The sequence below is a fragment of the Cynocephalus volans genome, chromosome 14 (genome assembly GCF_027409185.1).
Source record: "Cynocephalus volans isolate mCynVol1 chromosome 14, mCynVol1.pri, whole genome shotgun sequence".
NCBI classification, from domain to species: Eukaryota; Metazoa; Chordata; class Mammalia; order Dermoptera; family Cynocephalidae; genus Cynocephalus; species Cynocephalus volans.
The window spans coordinates 21,687,890-21,697,451 of record NC_084473.1 but is presented as its reverse complement, the minus strand read 5'-3'; the positions used below and the strand labels follow the sequence as shown (position 1 = coordinate 21,697,451).

The 9,562-nt window shown below is 39.5% G+C and overlaps 1 pseudogene; it reads left to right on the top strand.

The window, feature by feature from the left end:
• The first annotated feature begins 748 nt into the window (after nucleotides 1–748).
• On the top strand, nucleotides 749–869 carry LOC134363473 (small nucleolar RNA SNORA51; annotated as a pseudogene).
• Nucleotides 870–9,562: the final 8,693 nt, after the last annotated feature.

Sequence of the window (9,562 nt, the reverse complement as noted above, 5' to 3'; positions counted from 1 at the left end):
CTCCTTCTTGACATTTTCTCCTTAGCCCTCCTCTCCCAAAATGAGACAATACCCAGGCTCTGGGAGTAGAACAAAGCCTCCACTGTGCCCCCAGCATGCTCTGGTATCTCCCTTGCTGTCACAGCCTGGAAGATGTCACACTGCCTGCATGGAACAGGTGCAGGAAAGAAAGAGTAGGACACAGTGAAGGGAGTAAACTTCCCACACCTCCTGATCCAGCTTCTATTATTCTATTATCCAGGACCTTAATGGGAGTTGATATTAGGTTAAAAAATGGTCAGAGTTACTGAATTAACTTGAAAGCTTATAAATAGTAACTGAAGATATCCTGGTGTTTGTCTTTCCTTAACAAGTAGATGGGGCAATGATTCTTCCACAGAGTTCCTGCTTCTATGGGACCTTTCCATGGGAAGAATTTGTGCTTTTCTGAAAAGTCTTCCTACTGATGGAGAGCTGCCCGCTTGCTTGCCTCAGTACCATTCTGACTGCATTTCTAAGGAGAAAACGAACAGAAATGGATCCATTTGCTCTAGAAATTCCAGTGAAGCCACACATAGCAGTGTTTTGTTGCAATGTAGGATGAGTGGGATTGGTCATAGTGCCATGGACACATACTGGTTAACTGGGTATGGCTTCCTATACCTTTGTGGTAATGATATATCCCATAATCATGATAAATTGATAAATCTACCACAAACTGACTCCACCTCCATTCCTACAGAAAAGTAAAGGTTCAAGACTAGCCAAGGACCTCCGGGTTAAGTAACGCTGTGTTGTTACACTGACTGTATAGAAAGAGGAGGCAGAGTAAACCTACCCCATGTACACCTCAGCCCAGACCTTGTCTGTACTGTGAACGAGGGACATAAGTTGAGAGAAAAAGAAAAAAAAAAAAAAAAAGAAAGAAAGAAAAGCCAAGGGAATTTTAAACAAGCACTGAGAGTAAATTTTCCCCTTTTAAATACTAAGATATTATGTAATTGTAGTAATTAAGGCTGTGTGGTGCAGGGGCGCAGGGGGAACCAATACATAAGCAGAAGGGCAAAGAGGGCCGAGAGACTGACCCAGGCTTATATGAGGAAATGGAATGTGACTGGCGTGAGGACTGGGGAAGAGAACTTCTGCTAGAGAAAAGACTGAGACCTGACTAGGTGGGTCTGGGAAGGAAGCCCCAATCCCACATGTCCAATTTCAAACCCATAGAAAATTGTAAAAAATAAGAAAGAACTTTCTAGGTGACAAATGGAAAAGGCACTTAAATTCATGGAAATTAGACATTAACGCCAAAAGACCATTGGATGCTGTTTTAGTCCGTTTTGTGTTGCTATAACAGAAATACCTGAGACTGGGTAATTTATAAAGAAGAGAGGTTTATTTGGCTCATGATTCTGGGACAGCTGCATCTGGCACAGGCCTCAGGCTGCTTCTACTCATGGCGAAAAGTGGCAGGGAGCCGGCAGGTACAAGCAGATCACATGGCGACAGGAAGCAAGAGAGAGAGAGAGAAGGTGCCAGGGTCTTTTTAAGCAATGAGCTCTCATGGGAACTAATTGAGCAAGAACTCACTCATTAATTCCCCCTCCCCCAGGGAGAGCATTAATCCATTCATGAGGGATCCGCCCCCATGACTCAATCAGTTTCCAACACTGCCACATTGGGGATCAAATTTCCACATGAGTTTTGGAGGGGACAACACATCCAAACTCCATCAGATGCATATACAAGGATGGATGCCTATACTGGCATGAGAACCAAGGCTGCAGGCTCCATATAAGGGGGAAGTTTGAGGCTCATTGCATACATTCTAGCCTTTTTGAGCTTATGAAATAATGAAGCATTGCCCATTGACCTTTGAACACACCATAAAAGCACAAGAGTGAAAAATGAGTCACTTGTGTTAAAACAAAAACATATTTCGTCTGGGATTCAAAACTTGACACTGATCAGTAGTAAGAAATTCATAACCCAGGACAAGCATAGAATTCTCAAGCACATTCTTCCACTAAAAAGAAGCTCACAAGCAAAAATTATGAGCACGTGAGAAATCCCAGTGGTGTGGGCAAAAGTAATAGATTCAACAAACAGAAGAATTTACAAGCAAAGACTAGAGGTAAAAGAACAACATTAAAGGGAAAATAAAAAAGTATGTTTCTAATTTTAGTAAGATAAGAAGAAGGATAGAATATATTAACAAAAGAAGGGAATATTATTAGAAAGAAAATGCATATTTTTTAAAAAGTTCAAGCAATAAGAAATACAGCCATAGAAATTAAAACAAATAACAAAATATGGGCCAAATAGATAAATGTCACAGCCAAAGACAAAGTTAGTGAACTGGATTATAGATCTGGAAAATCATGAAGAATGTAGCCCAAAATATAGAGATGGAAGAAGTAAAAAAGATGCTAAGGGATATAGAGAATGATCTATGAAGCTCCAAAATTCTTCTAATAGTTCAAAAAAGTAAGTTAAGTGGAATTGGGAAGAAGGAATATTTGAAGAGATAATGGCAAAATTCTTTATTTACAAAAAGACAAATTAATAAATGGTGTAGGAAAAAATGGTCTCACCCATACAGCAAAGAAACGTATGCAATCACGAAAATAACCTGAAACCAGCCTAAAGGTGAATCATTAGGACATCAATTTTAATTATTGAAATGCAACATATTCCCACAATAAAATACTCTCCAACATTTGAAAGAAATGAATTTCCTTCCTTCCTTCCTTCCTTCCTCTCTTTCTCCCTTTCTTTCTCTGTGGAAAAATTTAAAAAGCATAATGTTAAGGAAAGAAAGCAAGTTATAGAACAATGTATATTTAAAACACATTCCAAAAGCCCTTGATATGTCATGAATGGTGCCTGCGTGTGTGTGTCGGGGTGGGGGGGATGCACGAGACTGCGCGTGTGCACAGCTGCAGGGGGGTGGGTCGGCTGTGGGCTGGTGAGGAAGGGGTAGTGCTTAGGGAGAGGAGGTGAAAGGATTTGGCGGGAAAGCAGCAAATTCATATGGATTTTTCCTTCTGCTTCTTCATCTGCTCAAGCCATAAATGTTTTCCTAGTTTTAAACAAAGCTGAGAATATTAACAAAATAATCCTCATTTGCTCAGGGGCATTTATGTTGTCCATGGAAGGGGTGAAGCATAGGGAAGTCTGATGAAAGAATAGTTGCCTGAATTCTTCATAAATGGAGAGCAACACAGCAGGGAAAAAAAAAAGAAAAGAAAAGAAAAGAAAAAAGACCTGTTGTTGGGTAGCTGGGAGGAGGCAGAAAGAGGGAGATTAATGTATTCATGTATGCTCCTGGGTACGCATGAAGCAAAATACACAGTGTTCTAGAGTCCAGTTTTACTGACTTTCTCAACTTTAGAAAAACCATTGATTTTCCTTTTAAATAAGAACCATTGTCACTTTCTGCCTTGCAGGATAATTAACTAACAGGGATAAAGAGTTATTGAAATGTGGAGTGTCATTACCCGGGTGACTAATTTTTTTTACAGTAGCTTTGGAAAATGATTAGCAAAGTTTGTGGGTTGCAGTGGGAAGAGTTTCCGGAGTAGTAAAACACTAGATTTCCATCTATGCGTAACTCAGGGTGCAGGGCACTAGTGAAAATCTAAGGATGACAGATTTGAAGTTGGTCACTTTCTCTGAAGATAGTAAGATGCCTGTGAGTAGTGCTGAATCTACCAGGGGCTGCTTCACATCTCCTCTTACCACACTGAAGCAGTAGCTTCAGACCTAACCATTCAGTAAAAGACATTCCACCTCTTCTTATGCTTTTCAATAGACATGGCATGAATTGTTTGGCCATAAGAAAGGAAATTTAGACATTGATCTTCGTTTAATTATTAACTGTGGAGATAAGCACTTATTTCATATTATTTAGTATTAACTGTGGAAGATGAAAGTCAGTGGTCCTTACCTTCAAGAAACTAATTTTACTTGTGTTGAAAAACAAACAAGCAAAAATACATTTCACCCCAAATGTAAAAGGACAATAGAGGCACAGTTTAATCAAGTGTTGACTTTTGAAATGCGGGCAAAAAATCATGTCCTAGTTTTGATATATACTGAAGACATAAGGTAAGACTTGACGGAGATGAAAAATGTCTAAGATGAGGTAGATAGATTAAAAGGGTTAGTACATTTCAAAAAGAGAAGCTCACGATAGAACATCGTAAAAAGTGGAAATTTCCTTTCTTTTCATTTTTTGAAATAAATTTCTTCACTCATGTTATTTTAGGTCCTGCAGAGAATATATAGTTGGATCACGAATGCTGTTCAAAGATCATATGGTTAATGTTGCAATTTTTAAAATGTAGAAATGGCTTCAGGCTGGATCTAATTGAGCAGTTGCTGTAAAACATACTAAACCACAGAGAACTTATGTAGAGAAGGATGTTTAAAATTTATCTGTATGGTCTTTTTTGGAGTGGAGGCATTAATAACTTAAAATGGCATTTTGCTTTTTTATTTTTATTTTTATATCAACATAAATATGGGCAGTTGGATTAGAGGATTAATGGTGCCCTCATTGTTTTTTTAATACTCTTTTCAGACTGTATATTGTCCATAAGGATTTCTGATTATCTTCCCTGTTATGCTTAGTAAGAACTTTGAAGACACAAGAAATTGGACTCAGTGGGTGTTGAAAAAGTTTATTAAACGTTGGTGGGAATCTAATTCTGGAGATTTTCCAGTTCTAAGGAAATTGCCTTATTTGCAACATTTCCATTTCATTGTTAACTGATTGTATTTGTATCTTTTAAGCACATGTCACTTCACAGGAAAACATATCAGAAAGACAAGTTATGACAAAGAATTGTTACTGCTTTTCTCCACTGCTATCTTACTTCTTTGTTTGTGCTTGTGCTATTTACCAGAGGACCAGGATTAGTCATTAACACCTTCATGTGGGGGCGAGATACATGGGCATCCTGTGGGGAGGATAACGACTTTGGGATTTTATTGCAGGGATTGCATTCCAGCTTCCAATTTTTTCTATAGGTCACTCATATTGCAAGTAATTCTTGAGCAAACCATTCCCCATCTGTTCAGATCTTGTTATAACAAAATCAGCCATGACAGATTATGGTACATAAAACAGAATAAACTTTGCCCAGCTGGATGTACAAAGTAAAGAGAAAAAGGATACACAGGGCCCTCTGGCTACAGAAAGCTGTAATCAGGGGGAGAGCATTCTGCGTCAGGAGGAGCCAAAGGTATGAAAAGGTTATGGGGAGAAAAAAGTAGGGTTGCCTATTTGGAAAACCACTTCTAGGGTGATTAATGTGAATTAATGCTGATTAATGTGAATAGGCAAATTATAGCTTTGTTCTGAGATGCGTGCTCTCTGGTGCAGCCCTCTGCTGCCTCACTTCATAAATATCTGCACAGAATCCCAGTTCCTTATAGGGTAAAGCCCATTCTAGGCAACACAGACTAGGCAATGTGGCTGCCATCATTAGAAATGTCATGAAGAAAATCCCATCATTGTGAGTTGAGTACTATCTCCAGTACATTCCAATGAGAAAGCCATTTTGTTCATGAAAGTTCTAAGAATCTTGAATACCGCCTCTTTGAAGAACCATTTGCAACTTTAAGGCAACCATGGGTTCACTTTTGTAAGGATTGTTCAGGAGAATAGGAATTGTTTATAATACTATGTTCAATTTTTTTGGCCCTTGCAGTGAAAGGAATAGTATGTGTTATGGAAGTCAAATCGATGTTGGTATTTCTAACGCCCACACTATTAAAGAAATCAGTGTGAGGGTTACCCAAGTGCCCTTTTCTAGAGATAAAGTGTAATATCCAGTTGGAGGTGATGTGACACAACACTGCCCCCTCCTGTCCTAAAGTCATGGGCTGTGGCCTCCTTTGTATTGCTTAGGCAAGAAAAGTGATGGGTCCATTTCTCTTCCCTTTTTAAGTTGGTCAGGCTATTGCTGATGCATTGATCTTTTGGGGGGAAATCCGCTGAACAATCCCCTTCCCCCACTCCAAAGCTTTCCCACATCTGTTACCAGGATCACTCTTTATTGTTTTGCAGAATAAGTCAGATCAGCAACTAGTTAATTCAGAAAATGAAAGAGTAAATAAAACAAAGCTATAGTATCAGTGGGGTGCTGTGACCTCCCCACTTAGCTTTCTTCAACTCGTGATCAACTTCAGAGAGGGGAAAAGGCTCACTACTTGTGTGTTTTCACAGCTATTTGGGTTGGTGCTGTGTGATCATTATGCAATTTATGGAAACAATCCAGAACACTTCTTTCGAGAGGTACATTATTTCTGGGTTCCAGATTTCAGCTTGAAAAGGGTAATCCACCATATATCTAATCAGAATTCCAGAGACAACAATTATCTGAGAGTCTGCTTCCATTATCTGTCCTTTCTCTTTATTTTCAGACATATTGCCCTGCCTCTTCAAGTGTCTCATGATTTTTAATGGTAAAAACAACCACAGAGACTATGAGCGATGCTAATTTTCCCCAAAGAATTTTCACTCTGTCATTTGTTAGGTAGAGAATGTGAGAATCTAACCACCACAATCAGTGTCTGTTCTGGGCTTCAGTCTTGGTAAAACTCTGTCCACCTCTGATTCATCCTGTTTCCAGAATGTGCATCCTTGGGGTTTTGATTTATCTCTGGAAGACTGAAAGATTTACTTCTGGCTCTAGAATTTTAAACTTAGCTCTTTAATTTCCTGCCCAAAGTCTTCAGGAGAGACTAGTCATAGGAGAGTCCTTCTGGCAGGCTTTGTTTTAAAAAAACTATAAGATCTTAAGAAGTTTCCTTCTGCCTTTTAGAAGTTTCTGATCTAACTCCCCCCAAAATCCCATGCCACCAAGAATTCAGCAAATGCCCTCTGGGGAAACAAGCCATGTATCTGGGGGCTCTACTACATTCTAATCTGTGTCATCAATGTGTGCAATCTTAGAAACAAAAATAAAACCATAAAAGCACTGTTTTCTCTTTCCTTCAATAGAGACCCTCAGCGTAGGCCAACTCTGATTATTGGCCCACATCCAGAATGAACAAATACCTTCAGGGGAGAAAATGGTCTGTGACTGTCAACTCCCCCAAATCCCAGCTCTTTCTTCCCTGGAAGTTTAATTCATCTAGTCCTCATTACTATCATAGCTCTCTCATGTATTTTAAAATAGGATGTGTATAAGTTTTCTATTTTTTTAGGTGTTATAAACAACCTTTGTTGACCCAATGTGATCTATTGCATTCTACACAAAAACAATTGAAAAGAACTCACACTTAGACATGTGATGTTAAAATAGCAGCAGATCAACAATGCTAAGTTGAAACAGATTGGAAGAAGGTTTGGGTGCCTACTGGTTTCCCCTGCAACCAAGGGGGTGCACAAATTGTTGATGAATGAATGGAAAACCAATTCCTTGATAAGATATAAAAAGTCAGCTGGCATAGAGCAAGTCTAAGGAGAGTTTATGCACATGATTTAAAATGTGACAAAAGCTAGACACAAGGGTTGAGGAGTTTTAGAAAATAATACACATAAAGACTTAGGCAGGAAAACAGCATTAGGAAAAATTCTCAATAAACAACAATCTACAAAAATTGAATAGGTCTAAGGCATCTTTATACAATGTGAGAATCTGGAATAAGAAAGACATGACATTATGTCCAGAGGACCTGAACTATTGGCAGGTGATTGAAGCAGGTTGCAGGTATTACAGCAGGTGTTAAAGGCACAAGCCATGTTTCTAGTACTGTGGCACAGATCAAAGTGGAAACAGAACATACCAGTTGTGATTTTGAATTTTCTGAGTTTTTAGCTGAAATTGTGCAAAGTCAAATTCTCTTATCCAAAGCTACGATTATTCTTAGAGCCTGAGTCAGAGAGGAAAAACAGGCTTTCCTCTTCTCCCAGACTCTGTCTTGATGTACTTTCCTACAACTTACCCTTGATCAGTCCTCTTTTGACCCTTATCTGTCACTTGTCTTATTACTTACTAGTGTTTTTCTAAAGTGCTACAACTGAGAAAGAGGCCAACCCTGAATAGCATTTCCCTTGGTCAAAAACTTTCTCTGGCAAAGAGAAAAGACTGTGAAGATCAAAATAAATGGAAATCAATACAAAGAAAACATTGAAATTCTGGCCCTCTTGCCACTATCACCCGCACAGAGCAGACTGCCTGGTTGCAAAGAGGCAGTAAGATGTGTTGGTAAAAGGTATGCTAAAGTTTGCCGAGTCAGCAGTCCTCTTTAGAGGCGAGGGGTCCCTCCTGTGGCAGTCTGCTCTCTACTGGGCATGTTGTGACCTGCAGGAAGTCTCACTAGAACTCGGGTTCCTTTAGATGTCCCACTGCCCTTCCATGCTTTGCAGAGATGGGGACTGAGAAGAATAACCCTTCAGCCTTCTCATTGACACAGACAAGTCAGAGCTGTGAGAACCAGCCAGAGACAGACAGGCAGAGCCCCAAGAAAAAGCATAACATGAGTTCATTAAAAAGTGTGGGTAGAATCAAATGACTGAAAACCAAGAGTAACTGGCCATGCTTCCAGAGGTAAATGAGGCAGGGTTTTGATGGAGCAGCACAGAGCACTAGCACTTAGAGGAGGAGGCACTAGCTGAAATAGGGAGGGGCTTTTTGGGGATGGGGATGCCCAGACGTTTCCTGGCTTACAGCTAGGGAAGGTTTACTAGACTAAATCTTTGAAGACACAGCATAGTAGCCAGAGGTGCTAAGTTTTCACCATTTCCACCCTTTCCAAATGGTGGGTATTTTTCTTAAGTAAAAAGCCTGGAGGTGCTGACTCAGGTCCTCCAGGTAAACTGTCCTTGTGAAACCAGCAGCCCTACACTGATCTTAGAAGTACACTGACAGACTTCAGCAGCCTAGTAATCAAGACCAAGCCATCCTTTCCACCATCATCAAAAACATTAACTGGATGTTACAAACTGGATGTCCACCATCCAAATGCTAACAAAACATAATGTTTTGTTGGTGATACACCTTGTGTATTAATCAGCTCATGCTATGGACAAAATACCATAGAATAGGTGGCTTATACAACAAATGTTTGTTTCTCTGAGTTCTGAAGTTCCGAGATCAAGGTGCCAGCATGGTCAGGTTGGTGAGGACCTTCTTTATGGCTTGCAGAAGCTGCTCCCTTGCTGTAATCCCCTCACAGGGCTCCACCCTCATAACCTCATCTAAACCTAATTACCCCCCAAAGGCTCCACCTCCTAATATCATCACTTTGGCAGTTGGGGCTTCAACATATGAATTTGGGGGGGACACAAACATTCTGTCCATAACACCTCTCTTTTACATTTTTATAAATTTGTCACAGTTACTTAAATACTAGAATGTTTCACATTAAACCCAGATTTTCTGCTTTTTTAAAAAACTTAGATGTTCTGGAAATATAGGGCCCATATTTTGCATGACAATTAGATAAAGATTTCTCACTTTAAAGGAAGCATGTGTGGTACATTGTTTTCTTATAGTCAACATAATTCTGCTCCATTCATTTATATTTCTGGCTGGGTCTAGTTGGAAATTAAGTTTACAAACCAGGAACA